Source organism: Nyctereutes procyonoides, unplaced genomic scaffold (genome assembly GCF_905146905.1).
Source record: "Nyctereutes procyonoides isolate TBG_1078 unplaced genomic scaffold, NYPRO_anot_genome, whole genome shotgun sequence".
NCBI classification, from domain to species: Eukaryota; Metazoa; Chordata; class Mammalia; order Carnivora; family Canidae; genus Nyctereutes; species Nyctereutes procyonoides.
In genome coordinates this window covers 87398666-87416519 of record NW_026575146.1, presented here as the reverse complement: position 1 = coordinate 87416519, position 17854 = coordinate 87398666, and the positions used below count along the sequence as shown (strand labels likewise).

Below are 17854 nucleotides of genomic sequence, written 5' to 3'. Positions count from 1 at the left end.
CCTTTTATCACACAATGGGTAATTTATATCCATTACCAGGCCTTTCAATCCTTTTCAGTGGGGCTGTCAGCGCCGTTGGCACAGTAATGATTAATGTGATCTAATAATAGCGTGCCATTATATTACCTTAGTAAAACATGTACCAACATCCTATTCGGATCTACCAAATTCATAGCTTCCTATAATATTTTTGTTGAAAGACAGGATTACTATTTTTCAAAGCTGATTTTTTCCCCCTTTAACATATTTAATGAAATTCACAATTCTCTGTCTTAGTAATCCGGGCATGTGATTGGGTTCGGTGGGTGAATTTGACATCTGTAGGTAGCGTTGCGATTTGTCAGGGAGAGAGGTTGGACAGCCTCAGAGACCCGCCACCAGCAGATCCTGGGTTGTTTTGCTTTGAAAGAAAAAAAAAAAAACCTGCTGGGTTTCCAGTCTCTTCTGACACGTAATAAGGAAGGTGTGTTTTAGATCAAAAGGCAAAGGAGTAAGTAATTTGGCTCCGAGAGTCCTTTCTTCCTCTCCTGTTTTATCCCCTCTTCGATCACCTGCCTCGGTCTGCAGGTGAGCCAGTGGCAGCCGCTTCACGCCCCCCTTCAGGGGGTTGCCTCTACCCTCCATCTCTGGCTCAGCCTCCCTGCATTGAGGCTGGGCGACTCTGCTGTGGGGCTGTCCTGTGCACTGTTGGGAGTTTAGCAGCATCCCTGGCCTTCCACCACCAGATGCCAGGTGTATACCCAACGCCCCCCGACTGTGACAACCAAAAATGTCTCTCAAAACTACCAGCTGTGCCCTGGGAGGGGGGGCGGGCACAACCATCCCTGCCTGAGAACCACTGGTCCCATGTGACAGCAACACAAGAAGATTGGTTTTGTGTGTGTGTTGGGGGTGGCAGTGGGGGCGGGGGGAGTCCAGTTGTCCAGTTGGAGTTGCCGAGCTTGGTGGTGCTTCTTTGGGACACATCTGGCTTTGAGAGGGAAGAGGTGGGGATGGGGGCTGCACACTGCGTCCCTTTCCTGGCTGAAACCCAAGACATCTTCCTCCTCTCTCCTCCCTCCTCCTCCTCCGTCACAGAGCCTGGCCCCAACGAGGGTCTGAATTTTAGCTTCTTCCACTTAAATCCCATTATAATCACGACTGTGATTGATAACATTCCACCTTTTCAGAGGGCTTTCAGAATCTGTGTCAACCGAGGATGACATTATCGTAGCGCAGGCGAGATGTGTTCAAACAATTACACCCTCAAATCGAAGTGGGAAGGTTTGTCCTTCTATTCTGATGCCTTCGTGACGTGGCTTTCGCCAGCGCCTCGGCCCCCTCAGCCCCCGAAACCTTCAGCAGGAAAATACATGGGAAGGAGTAGGTTTTTGCCCTTGATGCCACTCAGCTCCGAAACAGTTTGACTATTTGGGCTTCTTAGGGCTCGTGGGTAGAGGAGGAAGGAGAGGTTGTTGAGCAGAGGAGAGGGAGACAGCGAGGGAGACAGAGAGGGAGACGGAGAGAAAGATCCTTGCTTTTGATTCAGAACAAAAATTACTGCTGCAACATTGGCTCGAAATATGCAATCAACTGAAATCAGGAAAAGTATTTTGAATACAAAATTTATATTGAAATACTTGAATCTTGATACGTGTGCACCCATATACATGTATATATTTAAATCAAGGAAGAGAAGGCAAAAAATAAAGCTTTTGTCATAAAAATACTGCCTGTAGTATTTGCCCTCAAATGATTCCTGCCACATTGGAATACATCTTGGTACCGTTAGCATTTCCATAGAAGACACTCTTGTTTGTTTTTACAACTGATCCTTGATGATGGCAACAAATGAAGAAATGGCTCTAACTTACCTTTGTTTTGGGAGGATTTCAAATACATTGTGATGCTTGGTGCAGGAAGCATTTTGGGGGCCCAACTCTTCTTCACTGGTTTCTGATCTGTCTGCCCCACGGCAGCATAAACCCAGTAGAAGTAGGCCTTGTGTGTGTTCTTCAGTGTTGCTTTCCATACTCCTGAAATAGTGTCTGATGCATAGTAGGTTCTCAATGAAACTGGTGACTGGAAGGATGGATGAGTAAGTGGGTGGATGGATGGATGGGTGGGTGGGTGAGTGGATGGATGGATGGATAGATGTAAGGATGGATGGATGGGTGGATGGATGCATTGATGGATGGATGTAAGGATGGATGTAAGGATGGATGGATGGATAGATGGATAGATGGGTGGATGGATGGATGTAAGAATGGATGGATGGATGGGTGGGTGGATGTATAGATGGGTGGTTGGGTGAGTGGATGGATGGATGCATAGGTGGGTGAGTAGATGGTTGGATAGATAGATGGGTGGGTGGATGCATAGACGGGTGGGTGGATGGATGATGGATGGATGGGTGGGTGGATGTATGTATGTATGTGAGGATGATGGATGGGTGGATGGATGAATGGGTGGGTAGATGGGTGGATGGGTGGATGAGTGGATGGATGGGTGGATGGGTGGATGGATGGATGTAAGGATGGATGGATGGGTGGATGGATGGATGGATGGATGGATGGAAGGATGGATGGATGGGTGGATGGATGCATTGATGGATGGATGTAAGGAATGACGTAAGGATGGATGGATGGATAGATGGATAGATGGGTGGATGGATGCATTGATGGATGGATGTAAGGATGGACGTAAGGATGGATGGATGGATAGATGGATGTAAGGATGGATGGATGGGTAGATGGATGGATGTAAGAATGGATGGATGGGTGGATGGATGGATGTATAGATGGGTGGTTGGGTGAGTGGATGGATGGATGCATAGGTGGGTGAGTAGATGGTTGGATAGATAGATGGGTGGGTGGATGCATAGATGGGTGGGTGGATGGATGATGGATGGATGGGTGGGTAGATGTATGTATGTATGTGAGGATGATGGATGGGTGGATGGATGGATGGATGTAAGGATGGATGGGAGGATGGATGGATGGATGGATGGATGTAAGGATGGATGGATGGATGGATGGATGTAGGGATGGATGGATGGGTGGATGGATGCATTGATGGATGGATGTAAGTATGGATGTAAGGATGGATGGATGGATGGGTGGGTGGATGTATAGATGGGTGGATGGGTGAGTGGATGGATGGATGCATAGGTGGGTGAGTAGATGGTTGGATAGATAGATGGGTGGGTGGATGCATAGATGGGTGGGTGGATGGATGATGGATGGATAGATGGGTGGATGTATGTATGTATGTGAGGATGATGGATGGGTGGATGGATGGATGGATGAGTGGATGGATGGGTGGGTAGATGGGTGGATGGCTGGCTGGCTGGCTGGATGGATGCAAGGATGGATGGATGGGTGGATGGATGTAAGGATGCATAGATGGGTGGGTGGATGGGTGGATGGGTGGATGGATGGATGGATGGGTGGATGGGTGGATGGATGGATGTAAGGATGGATGGATGGGTGGGTGGATGTATGTATGTATGTGAGGATGATGGATGGGTGGATGGATGAATGGGTGGGTAGATGGGTGGATGGGTGGATGAGTGGATGGATGGATGGATGGGTGGATGGGTGGATGGATGGATGTAAGGATGGATGGATGGGTGGATGGATGCATTGATGGATGGATGTAAGGATGGACGTAAGGATGGATGGATGTAAGGATGGATGGATGGATGGGTAGATGGATGGATGTAAGAATGGATGGATGGATGGATGGATGGATAGATGGGTGGATGAATGGATGTAAGAATGGATGGATGGATGGATGGATGGGTGGATGTATAGATGGGTGGTTGGGTGAGTGGATGGATGGATGCATAGGTGGGTGAGTAGATGGTTGGATAGATAGATGGGTGGGTGGATGCATAGATGGGTGGGTGGATGGATGATGGATGGATGGGTGGGTAGATGTATGTATGTATGTGAGGATGATGGATGGGTGGATGGATGGATGGGTGGGTAGATGGGTGGATGAGTGGATGGATGGATGGATGGATGGGTGGATGGGTGGATGGATGGATGGATGGATGGGAGGATGGATGGATGGATGGATGGATGGATGTAAGGATGGATGGATGGATGGATGGATGGATGTAAGGATGGATGGATGGGTGGATGGATGCATTGATGGATGGATGTAAGTATGGATGTAAGGATGGATGGATGGATAGATGGATAGATGGGTGGATGGATGGATGTAAGGATGGATGGATGGATGGATGTAAGAATGGATGGATGGATGGGTGGGTGGATGTATAGATGGGTGGATGGGTGAGTGGATGGATGGATGCATAGGTGGGTGAGTAGATGGTTGGATAGATAGATGGGTGGGTGGATGCATAGATGGGTGGGTGGATGGATGATGGATGGATGGGTGGGTGGATGTATGTATGTATGTGAGGATGATGGATGGGTGGATGGATGGATGGATGGAGTGGATGGATGGGTGGGTAGATGGGTGGATGGCTGGCTGGATGGATGGATGGATGCAAGGATGGATGGATGGGTGGATGGATGTAAGGATGCATAGATGGGTGGGTGGATGGGTGGATGGGTGGATGGATGGATGTAAGGATGGATGTAAGAATGGATGGATGGATGAGTGGGTGGATGCATAGATGGGTGGATGAGTGAGTGGATGGATGGATGAATGGGTGGGTGAATGGTGGGTGGATAAATAGGTGGCTTGATGGATGGATCTATAGGTGGGTGGATTGTTGGGTTAGTGGATAGGCAGATGGCTGGGGTTCTATCTCAAACCTGAATCTGATCTTAGAATAGCAGGCCTAGTAGTCCAAACGAAATCCTACTTTTTTTTCATCTTTTCACCCCTTACCCTCTTAAACATTTTTTTTTTTTACATTTAAATGGTCATTTATACAAAGACATTCTCATTAGCTCTTCTTTTCAATCCAGTTTGTAAAATAGAAAAATAGGTTTAGGACCGTGCCGGGCAATCTCTGTAAGCCGAAACCACACGAGTGCCTTGTTGCATAAACATCTTTAGACATCCATGAGGGCACATACACAGAGGACTGAGCCTGAACACCTGGAGGCGGAGCGGGGGAAGGTGACCTCTTTCAACGTGGTGCATGGACAAGGAGTTTATGAGGCTCAGAAGACCTCCTGTCCAGATGACTAGTTGCCTGTCTCCTGGGTGACACTCTAATTTATATTGTATTTCATGTTCTTCTAGAGGCTCTCGTGTGTCCTCTGAAGGTTTTCCATGCCCGATCTCCGTGAGCCCGGGCGGTGCCTGGCCCTGTGGGGTCAGCCATCGCGAGGAGACAGGCTGAGGCCCTCCCTGGTGGTGGGGCGCCCGAGGCCGGGCACGGCAGACACGGTCTATCGGAAAGCTTATTCCCAGCCGTGAGGGTCAAGAGTCACCACATGCTTGACTTGTAAATTATGGCACAGTGAACATGATGGCTGCACTAGTGTAAAGGCCACACAACGAGAAGAGATGAAAGACCCAGAGACCTGGCACCTTGTAGCAGAGGTACGGGCTCCGGAACCTCGGCTCCCTGGGTCAGACCGTGGCTCCCCCACTCACGAGCTGCGCGACCATGTGTCGGGGACTCCAAGTCCCGGGCCTCGGTTTTGTCATCTGTAGATTGGGAATGACAACAATGACAACCTAGTCGATCACACAACCGAGCTGTGCAACGTGCTTGAGACCGTGCCCGGCTCCAAGCAGCATTTGATACACGTGCGGTGCTGCAGTCTGTTCACATTTTCCCTGCTTAGCCCTAACTGTCCCCCACTCTCTCCATTTATTTGAGATTAAGGAAAGTATAGGCCATTTTTAGATAATGAGCCTTCCCCCGCCGGACTCCAGCGAGGAGCCCCCGGCGCTGCCAGGCGTGCGGTCTGGCCAGCCCCCGGGGCCCGTGGTGGTTCGCCAGTTCACAGGGCGTCAGGAAGGTGCTGAGTTCCCAAAGCCAGCTTCCCCTTTGTGAGGGAGCATTGTTGACACGCCACTGGGGTTGGGGATTTACTTGGTGTCGGGGAGCGCATTCCTGGGACGGATGCCACGCGGTCGTGGTGGGTGGGAACAGCCAGCTCCCGAGAGGAGGGGGTGCGGGAGCCTCGTGGCTTTTGTCTCCCACCCCTTGTGAGCGGGCCTGCTTGGCTTCGTGGCCCCGGGTTTGTATTTTCGGCGTCCGCTGAAATTTAACTGTTTTGCTTTTGGTTTATTATGTATGCGGGGATCTCGCTGATAAATACATGTGTAATTGTACCGTCGTAGCCGCTGCTAGTCAGCGACAACATATAATTAAACTCACCCTTGTAGTCGTTGAACTTTTCCGGCCCTGACAAGATCACTGACCACGCCGAGGAGGGTGTGTCTCCGTGTGCGAGCCACGCGCGTGCCCATGTGGCCTGCCCGGCCCGGCCCGCGGGGCGCCCCGGTGCGTGGTGGGGCACGACGGTGGGGTGCGGGATGGAAGGGTTGGGGTGTAGAGCTTGGGGTGCCTCTGTTCTTGTTGTCTGCACCCCGATGATGGCTGGGCCCAGAGCGGGTGCTTGGTAGACTTGAATGGATAGTGTTGGGAAGCCCTCTTTTCACATAGGACCTTGGTACCCTTCTCCTCATTTTCCTTTTTTGGGGTGATGCTCACTGCATTGCTTTTATGCCCTACGCCAGGGGTTGGTAACCTACGGCCTGCGGGTCAGACCCAACATCCTTTTTTTTTTTTTAAAAAAACATTTTTAAAGGGATCCCGGGTGGCGCAGCGGTTTAGCGCCTGCCTTTGGCCCAGCGCGCGGTCCTGGAGACCCGGGATCGAATCCCACGTCGGGCTCCCGGTGCATGGAGCCTGCTTCTCCCTCTGCCTGTGTCTCTGCCTCTCTCTCTCTCTCTGTATGACTATCGTAAATAAATAAATAAAAAAAAATTCAAAAAAAATAAATAAAACATTTTTAAAGACTTCTAAGAATCGTGATGAAATATGCACAACGTTTACCATCTCTTTCTATTAGGAATTTGACGTTTTTCGAGTGTCCGGTTCAGCGGCACGAAGTACACTCACGCTGTTGTGCAACCATCCCCACCATCCATCCCCAGAACGTTCTCGTCGTCCCAAACAAGTTCTGTACCTGCTACGCGGCAAGTCCCCATGACTCTCTCCCTCCGGCCCCTGGAAACTCCCCGTCTACCTTCTGTCTCTTAAATTTCTGCCTCTCTAACTTTGACTATTCCGGGTACCTCTGTAGGTACAGTCACACAGCACTTGTGCTTTGGGGACGGACTTGCTTTGCTTTTGGCGTAATATCCTCAAGGTTCACCCGCAACGTGGCACACGGCAGGACCTCCTTTCTTCTTACTGAATCATACTCCACTCTGCGTGTGTGCACGTGCGTGTGCGCGTGTGCGTACACATACCGCGTGTCGTTGATCCACTCATCAGTGGACACTTGGGTTGCTCCCACATCTTGGCGATTGTGAATAACGCTGCTATAAACATGGGCGTACAAATATATCTTCAGGACCCTGCTTTCGATTCTTTTGGCTATGGACCCAAAAGTGGGATTTCTGGATCATATGGTAGTTCTATTTTTAATCTTTTTTTTAGGCATCTCCATAGCTGCTGTGCCATTTTATATTTGCAGCCTCCGTGCGCGAGGGATGCAGCTTCTCCACGGCCTTCCCGACGCTTGCTTCCCGAATTTTTGATGGTAACCCTCCTACTGGGTGTGAGGTGGCGTGTTATTGTGGTTCCGCCTATTTTTGTAGAGCTTATGAGCTAAGAATGGCTTTCACATTTCTAAATGGTTGGGGAAAAAAAAATAAACCATGATAAACAATGTCCCGTGGCACGTGAAAAGTATACGAGATTCCGGTGTCGGGGTTCATACAGAAGGTTTTCTAGGGATCCAGGCATTCCCACGCGTTGGTGGATCTCCCGTGGCCGCTTCCACGCTGTAATGACAAGAGCCGGGCGGTCGGGGCGGAGGCTGTGCGCCCTGCGGACCCCACGGTGTTTCTCACCCGGCCCTTCACCCGACACGGGGGCCCACCGTGCCCCGTGCTGAGCACTTGCTAGCCCCCCTCTTGTTTAAATGCCCGTAGCAACCCACTCTGCAGACAGGAGCTGGGGCTCAGCAAACAGCTGACTCGCACCAGCGCCACCCCCGCACGTGGCCGTCAACCAGGATACGCGTGCCTGGCCCTACGTCGCACGCCCATCACCATCGCCGTGAACACGACCCCGGGGAGGATGCTCTGCTGCATGGAGAACACTCACTAGGGTTTTAAGTGAGCCTGAGGTCAGGTCCTGGTTGGGATAAACAAAACCCAAACGTACTTCTATTAAAATGTGATGTCGTCCTTGGGAGAAGTGGCAAATTTAGGGAGAAAATTTGCCAGGCGGGGCGAGCTCTACCCCTTTATTTCTTAGATTTGAATTATAAGACCTCTGCCCTGGGCGGCAGGGCGGGACGAGCTTTCAACTCCGCTGAAGCAGGAGATGGTTTCGGGATGCCTGCGCGTCTACACGCACAGCATTTCCTCGGGATTAGAAGGAGATCGATAAGTTCTTCTTGCAATAAAAAAAAAAAAAGTGAATTATTTTCCTAACCCAGAGGAGAGAAAGCCAGGGTGTAACAGGGGAAAGTGTTGATTGATTCTTTCCCCTCCGTTCTTTTGCTCGCACGCTGTGTGGCGTGAATCCCGGATACATATCTGTGGCTGGCCCCGGATCTTTTCCCTCGAACGTGAAGACCTGCGGCCCCGTTGCCCACGGGCGGTCTCGACGCCCCCTTTACTTCTGGCTCAGACGCTGAGCCGTCGCCACGGGGGGTCCACATACCTGCCTCCTCCCTCCTCGCTCCCCTCTCCGTCTGCCGGGACGCGCGGACCTGGTACCGGGAGCCTCCTTGCATCTCTCCATGCGGGGGACATGCATCTCCATGCATGATGGACGTAGCCCATCGATCCAAGGTTTGGGGATGTTGTGGGGAGGCTGCGGCTCCAGGGAAGGGGTGGCCTCGGGTCTGTCGCGAGCCCAGCAGCGCGGCTCCCCTGCTCTGTTTGGGAATGTGAGGCATTTCCTCCCCGTCACTACTGTATTTCGACGACGCGAGGCTTCGCGCCGTTGCAGCACTTTCCGAGAACTCTTGGCCGTGGCGTAGGCCCAGCGGAGCTGGACCCCTACCCGTGCAGCTTTCCGGCCCGATTCATCCTGCACGAAGGGAAGTACGATGACCTGAGCTGTGGGAGGCAACGCGAGCGGCGTGTGATTAGCACGCTGCAAGACGGCCGGCAGTGGCTTTGGATTTTTGAGTTTCCAGTGTGAAGATGAGCAGCGGCGCCTTACGCAAGGGGCCTGCGCCTCCCGGTGCTTCGGAAGCCTTCACGCAATGGATTGTTCTGGAAGTGGCTTTGTGGCCGAGAGCCGGTGGGAGAGCACAGGGATGATGGGCTTTGGAAATGGGAATGTCTGGGACTTATTTTTTTCTGTTTAAAAGAGTAAGTTTGGATCTTGGCCTGGTCTGGGTCTCTGGCCGCCCATCGCCCGGTGGGCCGTAGTGGGATGGTCCACAGACACGTCGGACTTTGGGTGTCCTGCCTCTTCTGGCTCTGCCTGGCCTGTTCTCTCGGTCGCCCTTGGGCTCACCCCAACCCCCAACACTGAGGAGCTTGCAGCCTGGAGGGAAGGGAACTAAGTTGGCAGAGACGGGGTTGCGTGCGTTTGCGGAGGCCGTGGCGCCGGGCGGGGTGTCCGTGGTGAATTTTCCCCTTCCCCAAAGACATTTTCACTGTCTTCACGGAGTATTGCGAGGAGATGATCCAGTTTTCCTCGTGTTCACGTGTGGGGGGTGTTTCGTGTCTGAAAAACAGTCGATAACACAGGATGAGGCTCGTAACGAGTGCGCTGGCCTCAACGGTGTACTTTTTGTTCCTTAACAAAATGTGACTTAAGAAAATATTGACAGTAAAATCCTAAGTTGGGTGCATGCTGGAATCACCCCCGAGTTTCCGTTTCTCCCCTCTAGGCCCCAATGTGTGTGTTGCTTTTTTTTTTTTTTAAGATTTTATTCATTAATCATGAGAGACACAGAGAGAGAGGCAGAGACCCAGGCAGAGGGAGAAGCAGGCTCCATGCAGGGAGCCCGAGCCGGGACTCGATCCCGGGACCGCGGGGTCACGCCCTGAGCCCAAGGCAGATGCTCAACCGCGGAGCCCCCCCCCCCCCGCCAGGGTCCCGTGTGTGTTTCTAGACACGTCCCATCCGCGGTGTTATCACCGTCCCGTAACGAGATGGCGAGCGGCAGAAGTCTTCATGAGCGGCAGCCCCCTGGGAGTCTGCAAAATGCCCGGGGGAGGCGGTGCCACCGCAGACCCCACTGAGCACCTGCCTCCTCCTATGGGGCAGCTTCCCTGCCCCCCGGACCCTCTCTGAGGCCTCAGACTGAAGGCTGGGAGAAGGTTCCAGGGGAAGGTTGGGGCAAGCGCACGTGGCTGGGGGCTGTGTGGGCCGAGGGAGGAGGGCCAGCCTGGGCGGGACGAGGCTCTTAGACCCCCCACCTGCTGCGGTCGCCAGGGTGGCCTGGGGAGTCCCGGGCCCCACCCAGCCTCAGGCTCCCCCCATCGGGGTGCGGTTGAAGAGTTTGGACCACACGGTGTCGGCGGTTCTTTGGAGATCTTGACAGAACCGCCTAGACCAGTAATACACACGGCGCGGGGGTGGCGGTTACATGCGGATTCTGACCTGGTGCGGGGGACAGAGGTCCGCACACCTGACGGGCTCCGGGCCGCGCGGCTGCTGCCCCTGGGACACGCCCCGGGCTGCCAGGGACCGGGGGGCGGTGCGCGGCCCACGCCGTCCGGACCCGCGCGGAGCCATCCGTCAGCCGTCCAGTCAGGTTGAGCCGTGGGGGGCTCGCGTTCACCTGGGGGGCGGGGGACGACAGGAGCCCACAGCTTCTGGGAGAAGGTCCGAGAACTTGGACCTCTCGCAAGCTCGAGGCGATGTCAATGCTGCTTCTCCGTGGATGGAACTTTGCAAACCGCCGGCCGGGTGTCATCCAGGAAGCCCACGGTCACTACGTGGGCCACGCGGGCGTGGGGGCCGGGGCTCTGGGATCCACTGGCCGCTCCGTCCGGGCCGCTCTGTGCCTCTGCCCCACGAGCTTCCTTGTCGAGGTTCCATGTGAGAAGGATTCCTGGACAGAAATCTCTGAAGTCGAGGCAGGACTTGTGATGGTGGGATGGTGACCCAGGCAGGCTGCTCGGCCTCCCTGCCCCGAGGCCCGCCCCATCCCGCAGCCAGGCCCTCCAGCGCGACTCCGGGCCTTGAGGGGCCTGCACCTGTAGGGGGGTCCGGCCGCAGCTATCCGAGGCCGAGGGCGGGCAGCCAGGGTGCCTGGGGACCGTCCCCCGAGCGCCAGCCGCCGTTCTCGTGTGCATGCGTGGGCTCAGTTAATTCTTGTAAGGATCCCGAGAAATAGGGACTGTCATTATCTCGTGTTGTGCGCGTCCCAAGTGCTTGATGCCGCCTCCCGGATGGAGGCTGAGCGGACCCCAGGGGCGGCCCTTTAGGCCGAAGGGGCGTGAGCTTCTCTGGGCCCAGGGGCGTTTGGGGAGGGGAGCAGAGCAGGGCCCCGTGTCCTGACGGCGCGGGGGACGGAGCCCGGGGCCCTGTCGCCCCTCAGAAGAAGTCCCCGGGGCTGTCCTTCTCGGTCATGTCCCAGGTGGCCAAGGGTCGCCGGCCAGTGAGTGGACTCCCTGTCGGCCAGTGTCGTGGGGAGAGTCTGCGAGCCAGCCAGGGGCAGGGGTGCGGGTGGAAGGCTCCGGGTCCAGATCCTGCCGCGTGGCCGCCGCCTGTCCCCACAGAGGGACCCGTGGGTCAGCCCCCCACTCGCTGTGCGCCCGGCACCCCAGAAGCCAGGCCAGTGTCCTGCACCCCAGCTCCTCACCCAGACGTCCCGACAGAGCTCGTTTTTGCTCCAGGGCAGGGCTGGGGTGGGGCCGGGGGCGGGGAGGCACCGGGTGTTCCCGCAGCTCGGCCCCTGGGGCTGCAGGACCCTTTAGTGCTCCCGTGGTCGCAGCCGCACTGGGCACCACCCCCCCACCCGGCGTGAACCTTGGTCTTGGGCCTTCACCGAGGGGCTTCCAGGGAAGGCGCGCACGGGAAGTTCACCTGCAGGGTAACGGGATTTCCGCAGAAGTCATTTTCTTAACAGAGCACGGTCGACCCCAAGCCACTTCCCTTCTGCACCTTGGAAGGTTTCATGCCTGAGCTTTAGAAGGTGGTCGAGTCGGGGTGGCTGAGGCGTCCTGGGCCGGGGCGCGCCCTGGGAGAGAGGAGGGAAGCCTTCCTGGCAGAGGCGCGGAGCAGGGGTCCCCGGGGCCACGGAGCCCCACAGGGGGCCACGGGGACGCAGCTCAGATGTCCCCGTGGGAGGGAGGCAGCTCGGGGAAGGAGCGGCCGCGTGCTGGGTGAGGCTCCCCAAGTGGCTCCTGGGGCTCCACGGACCCTCTGGTCTGTGCTTTTGTGAATATGGACACATGCGCGGGGAGCTCAGGGCGCCCTGAGAGAGCGGCCCCCACGGCTGAGCGTTTCACACCCACGTCCCGCTCATCAGCAGCCCCCCCTTTAGATTCTGGGGAGCGGAGCCGCGTGCCACGCTCTCTGAGTGAAGCCTGGCCCCTGCCTCCGGAGGGCGTCCCCAGGGGGTCCCACCCCATGCCACCCACTGTGCACAAGGATGGAGCTCGGGCTTTACCCTGCAGAGCACCAGGGGGCAGGTGCAGCGTGGGCCTGGGGCTTCGTGCGCCCTTCTTCGCGCCCCAGGGGAAGGTCTTACCCGTTTCCACCCCCCCACCCAGTCTCTCAAACACGGATTCTCCCGCCGGCCTCTTGGTTGAGGGCTCCCCAGGGCTGGTAGCTCCAGGGTGGGGACCTTGATGACCACGGAAGGGGAAAGGCCGGCTTGCGGACTCCTTGCTTCCTCCGGTCTCACCCCAGAGACGCTCTTCTGGAATCTAGGAGCCCCGGGGCCAGGGGACACGCAGTAGTGGTGGTTTAGGAATTACCGGGAGGACCTGCTCCACCTGCAGGTGCCCAGGCCCAGACCTGGAGGTGCGCTGGTCTGGAAAGGGGCCTGGGGCGGGGGGGGGGATCTCTGTGTCTCACAAACCCCTTTGGCCGTGCAGCGCCTTGAGATTATAGTAATGTCGGACCTGAATTTTAGCAGGTGGGCATCGCCCCAGCCTGGACCTTGGACGACTAGATGCCCCGGGAGCTTCTTTCTCTGGGTCAAACCTCTGGAGTTCCCGGATCTCAATTTTCTTACCAATAAAAAGAGAAACGAGGTCTATGTGTTTCCTCAGAGTCCTTCCAATTCAGAAGTTCTAGCACATTAAAAACAATCTGCATTTTCGGCCTGGCAAGTTACAGTTTCCCCTGGAAGGAGGCCCACGAAAGGGAGAGAGAGTGGGCGCTGCGGTGTGAGGCCGAGGTTACGAGGGCGGCCCCCGTGAGAGCGTCGTTCCTATTTATTGAAATTGCTGATTCTAATCGCCCCGGATGCTCCCTTGCTAAAAAAAAAAAAAAAAAAAAAAAGATTATAATCCTCTGTAAATTATGAATACCTTGAAACTCACAAATTCTATCACTTTTGTGATTGGCAACATTAAACGACAACAGCTCATTTAAATAAGCAACATCTGGACATTATTATTTTTAGGGATCTTGTTTTTTTTTTATTTTTCATCTGTTGACTTAGAAATCTGGGGCCTTTATGAATCTTGCATGAATATTCTTTTATATTCACATCTACCACCGAGACACAAAGAAATAGCCCAAAAAATATCGTCCAGTGATTCTTTGATGCAGCGCATGTGTTTTTTAAACAACAAATCCATTGTGAACGAGAGAAGATATGGAAGAGCCTGCCTGGGAGTGTAGGTGGAAGGAGCGGCTTGATCTCCTAAGAGCCAGAAAAGCCCGACGATTCAAAGCCACACGAGGAGGAAGGTTTTGGTTTTATATGTGGTAATAAAACATTTTAGAATAACAATATAATTTTGGACCGATGATATCAGAATATGGTATTCACAATTTCTCAGAATAATCCAATTTAGAACAATGTATTCTGAGCAGGTTTGGTAAAAATAGGTCTATCATCCCATGGTATAAGATAATGCATTAATTTTTATGAGTGACTTATGGAGATGTACGCGTCGGTTAAGAGTTAGGATAAACATAATATTCCTTAATTAATCCATTATGCCATGGTACACATGTGCCGTTTTTATTACCTCAAAAATGAAAAATGTCAAAAAAGGAAATTGCTGCCTTTTTTTTTATAACAAAAAAGCCTTTTTTGAAAAATCATAAAATGTCTAATCTGATTCACCATATAATACTAATGAGCTCAACAAGCCATCTCAATGCACAGTTTAGGATGAAAGGTCATCGGTTTCTGGCAGTCAAATTCCAGCACTTTTTCAGACGAGACAAAACCTTTCAGCACCAAATATCGGAAATGGCATTTGTGATGAGAAGCGTTATTAACGTCGTAGAGTTTTAGAAATTCGCATTACAAACCGCACCCCCCCCCCCGGCCCGCCGCCCCCGCACCCCGTGTTTGCTGAATCTCAAGGCGGCAGATGCCAGGAGCATCCACGCAGCTCAGGCCCGTCCGCCCGGCCCCCCAGGATGTGTGAACACGTCGCCCACCCCGGATCTGAGTGGCGTCGAGTCGGGATCACACGTGCACACGCGCGCACACACGCACACGCACGGAGGAGCTCGCCGGCCCCTCCTGCCCTGCGGTCCCTCCACTTGCTTCCTGGGCTCCGTGCCCTCCAGGCTGTGTCCGCGTCCTCTGGATGTGTCCCCGTCTCGGGCCTGCTGGGTCTTGCGTGTCCTCGCAGCCGGGGCCGCCAGGAGACCCGTCCCGCGCCCCCCGCAGTGGCACTTGGTGGCGGCGATCAGCCTTGTTATGGAAAAGAATTGCCGGGCGGGTTGGGGGAATGGCCAACAGCGGACCGGAATCATGAAGCTGAAAGTAATATTACCGACTGGAGGTCATTTTTCCCAACTGAGGGGCAATAGTTTGCCACTATAAACTGCACATTGCAGTCAGTATATGTTTTATTAAACCATTTAAGGAACTTGGGAGCCATTTCATTTAAACTTGCTGCTTGATGGAGCTCGGGGCCGGGCCGGAGCAGCTCGGGAAGGCGGCCTGGAGGCCTCTGCAGGGGGGAGGCCCCGGCGCGGCGGGAAGCGGTGGTGGTGGGGGTGGGTGGGGGTGGGGGCCCGGCCGGCGGACCTTGAGCGTGTGCGTGTGTGTAGGTTCGGGTCCCAGCTCTGCACTAACCAGCTCGGTGACCTTGCTCGCATCGCCTGTCTCTGCGGCACACGCTCTGCTACTGCAGAACCAAGGCCTTGGTTCGACGCGAGGGGCAGGGTCCCCTTCAGCTCACGGATTCTCTGAGATGCGGGCCTGTCGGGGTCCCCCTTTACCCCCGCCACCCATCACATGGGTGCCCGCCGTCATCCCTGCCCGAGCAGGCCTCCAGCCGTGGTGTTCTGATGGGCTCTGGGGACTGGGGCTCTCCTGGCCCAGCAGCGCTGTGCGGGGGCCCAGCGGATGGTGCGTGGGGGGCACCAGCACCTGGTTCTCAGGTTGATCACCACCTTTCCAGACATCAGTGCCTGATCTCTGCAGATGCTCTTGTGTCTGGGGACGTAGGAGCTGTGGTGGGCACATGCCCGGGTCAGAGCACAGGGCTCCAGGCCCACTCTGACTGTGGCCCGGTGACCCACTCGGAGCCTCAGTTATCCGGCCTGTGCAATGGGACGACAGTGATGGTGCTGCTAACACTCACCCCCACCCCACCCCCAGCCTGAGGAGGCCCAGTGCTTGGGCCTCGTAAGCTGTAAAGTGTAATGGAAATGATGGCTTTTAGCACTGTTGATAACGTTCTGGTCATGATTTAGCTCTAAACGCCCCCCTGAATCGCACGCCCGCGGATTCCGTGTCCACAGCTTGTGCCCGGTGACTACAGGAGCCGAGGAGCTGGCCCTGCTTTATCTTTAAAAGTAATTAACAGGATGGAATCCGGCATTTTGGCTTTCTCAGCCAAAAGCCGGTGGTCTCTAGTAGGTGGCCTTAATTCTACAAAGTTATATAACCAAATCTTTTGTCTAATTGGTAACTATATTTAGGAGGTAGAGAAATATGTGAGCTATTCGTTTCGATTAAATTTTTTATTATGCACTCTGCATTTGGATTGACAACTATTAATATTAAAGAGCTTGGCCAAATTGAAATTTGTATTGCTGGAGAGACTTAAATATAATGTATGATGCTGGAAAAAAAAAAAAAAAGCCCGGGGAGTAAGGGAATTACCAGGCTGGGTGCAGACAGGTCCCTGCCAGGTGCCGCGTGCGCCCGGCGAAACCAGCCCCAGCTCTGCCGGCTGCAGGGGGAGGCGTGTGGAGGGGTCGGGGCCGGGGCCACTTTCAAGGAGGAGGCTCAGTAAAGATGGAGAGCCCCTGTGAGCACCGTGTACGGATCATTTTTTTTCTGATAACTGTTTGTATAGAGTAGTTTCCCCGTCACTAACGAGAGGGTCTGGGGGGAAGGGAGAAACGGTTCCACGTGTCACCCGTGTGACGAGGGGGCTCGGCTTCTTCAGAAGCCCGGACACAGGTGTGTCGAGGTTCTGAAAGCCTGTGGGGAGGTTGACGGCTCCGTCTGTCGGCAGGTGGGAGGACTCAGGGCCACGGCCACGGCCACGCGGGGAATGCTGGGGCCGGGGGGGGGGTCCGGTTCTTTTTTTTTTAATATTTTATTTATTTATTCATGAGAGACACAGAGAGAGAGAGAGAGGCAGAGACACAGGCAGAGGGAGAAGCAGGCTCCATGCGGGAAGCCCAAAGTGGGACTCCAGGATCGCGCCCTGGGCCAAAGGTGGCCCTAAACCGCTGAGCCACCTGGGCTGCCCAGGGGGTCCGGTTCTAACTCTGCTGCAGACACGCCCTGGGGCTCGACCCCGGGTCATTCTGTCTTTGGGGCTCTGTCCCCCGGGCAGGCCTGTGGGCTTCTGCAGCGCACATGGTGATCTCACGCAGGATTGTGGACGATTGGCACCAGGGCCTGAGAGGCCTGCAGCGATGGGGACTCGGGTGGGGGGACGTGGGGTGCGTCTGTGTCCACGCAGCCCCTGAGCAACAGACCCAGCTCTAGAACTCAGTTTGGGACAGACTCTCAAGTGAGAACATCCTCTTTCGGAGCCTCCAGCTCCAGAGGGCCGAGGACGAGGCCGCAGCCCATGGGCCACGGGCTTCTGTTAGCTGGGGCTCGCATACTCCGGGCAGCTCCGCCTTCTGCGGGGGTCCCCTTGCTGTGCCCTAGGTCTGGGAGGTCACCCTGTTCCATTCCCAATGTGCAGGCAAACACCCCGGTGGCCCGGGCTGAAGAGCGTCCCCGTGCAGGGTCCCCGCACTCCCCCGTGAGATGCTGTGCCCGAGGCCGGGCTTCGCTTTGCACACGCTGTGCCCCCGGGCCGTGGGGCTATGCCGCCCATGGCCGTCTCGCCCCGTGTCCCCCGCCGCTGTGCACAGAGGGCACTCGGTGTGTCCACATGCCCCGATACAGCTCAGCAGATCTGGCAAAGGAAGGACGGGTGATGACGTCACACTTGCTGCCGCGGTTAGGTTTATGCCATTCCCCCCGACCCCTCCCCGGGTTATGAAAGAGACTCCTTTTCACCTGTGATGTTTGCAAAACCTTTCCAGACGTCGGGGGCTGGAATATGTAGGCAAACCTCCGTTAACAAGGACGTGCAAAGGACCGGCGGTTCTGGCTCATTGGATGATACG

The 17854-nt window shown here is 55.0% G+C and overlaps 1 protein-coding gene across 1 annotated transcript in view; it reads left to right on the top strand.

Moving 5' to 3' along the window:
- The window catches only part of ZNF536 (zinc finger protein 536), a 432422-nt gene that overhangs the window by 50924 nt on the left and 363644 nt on the right, over positions 1-17854 (top strand). The window lies entirely within an intron of this gene.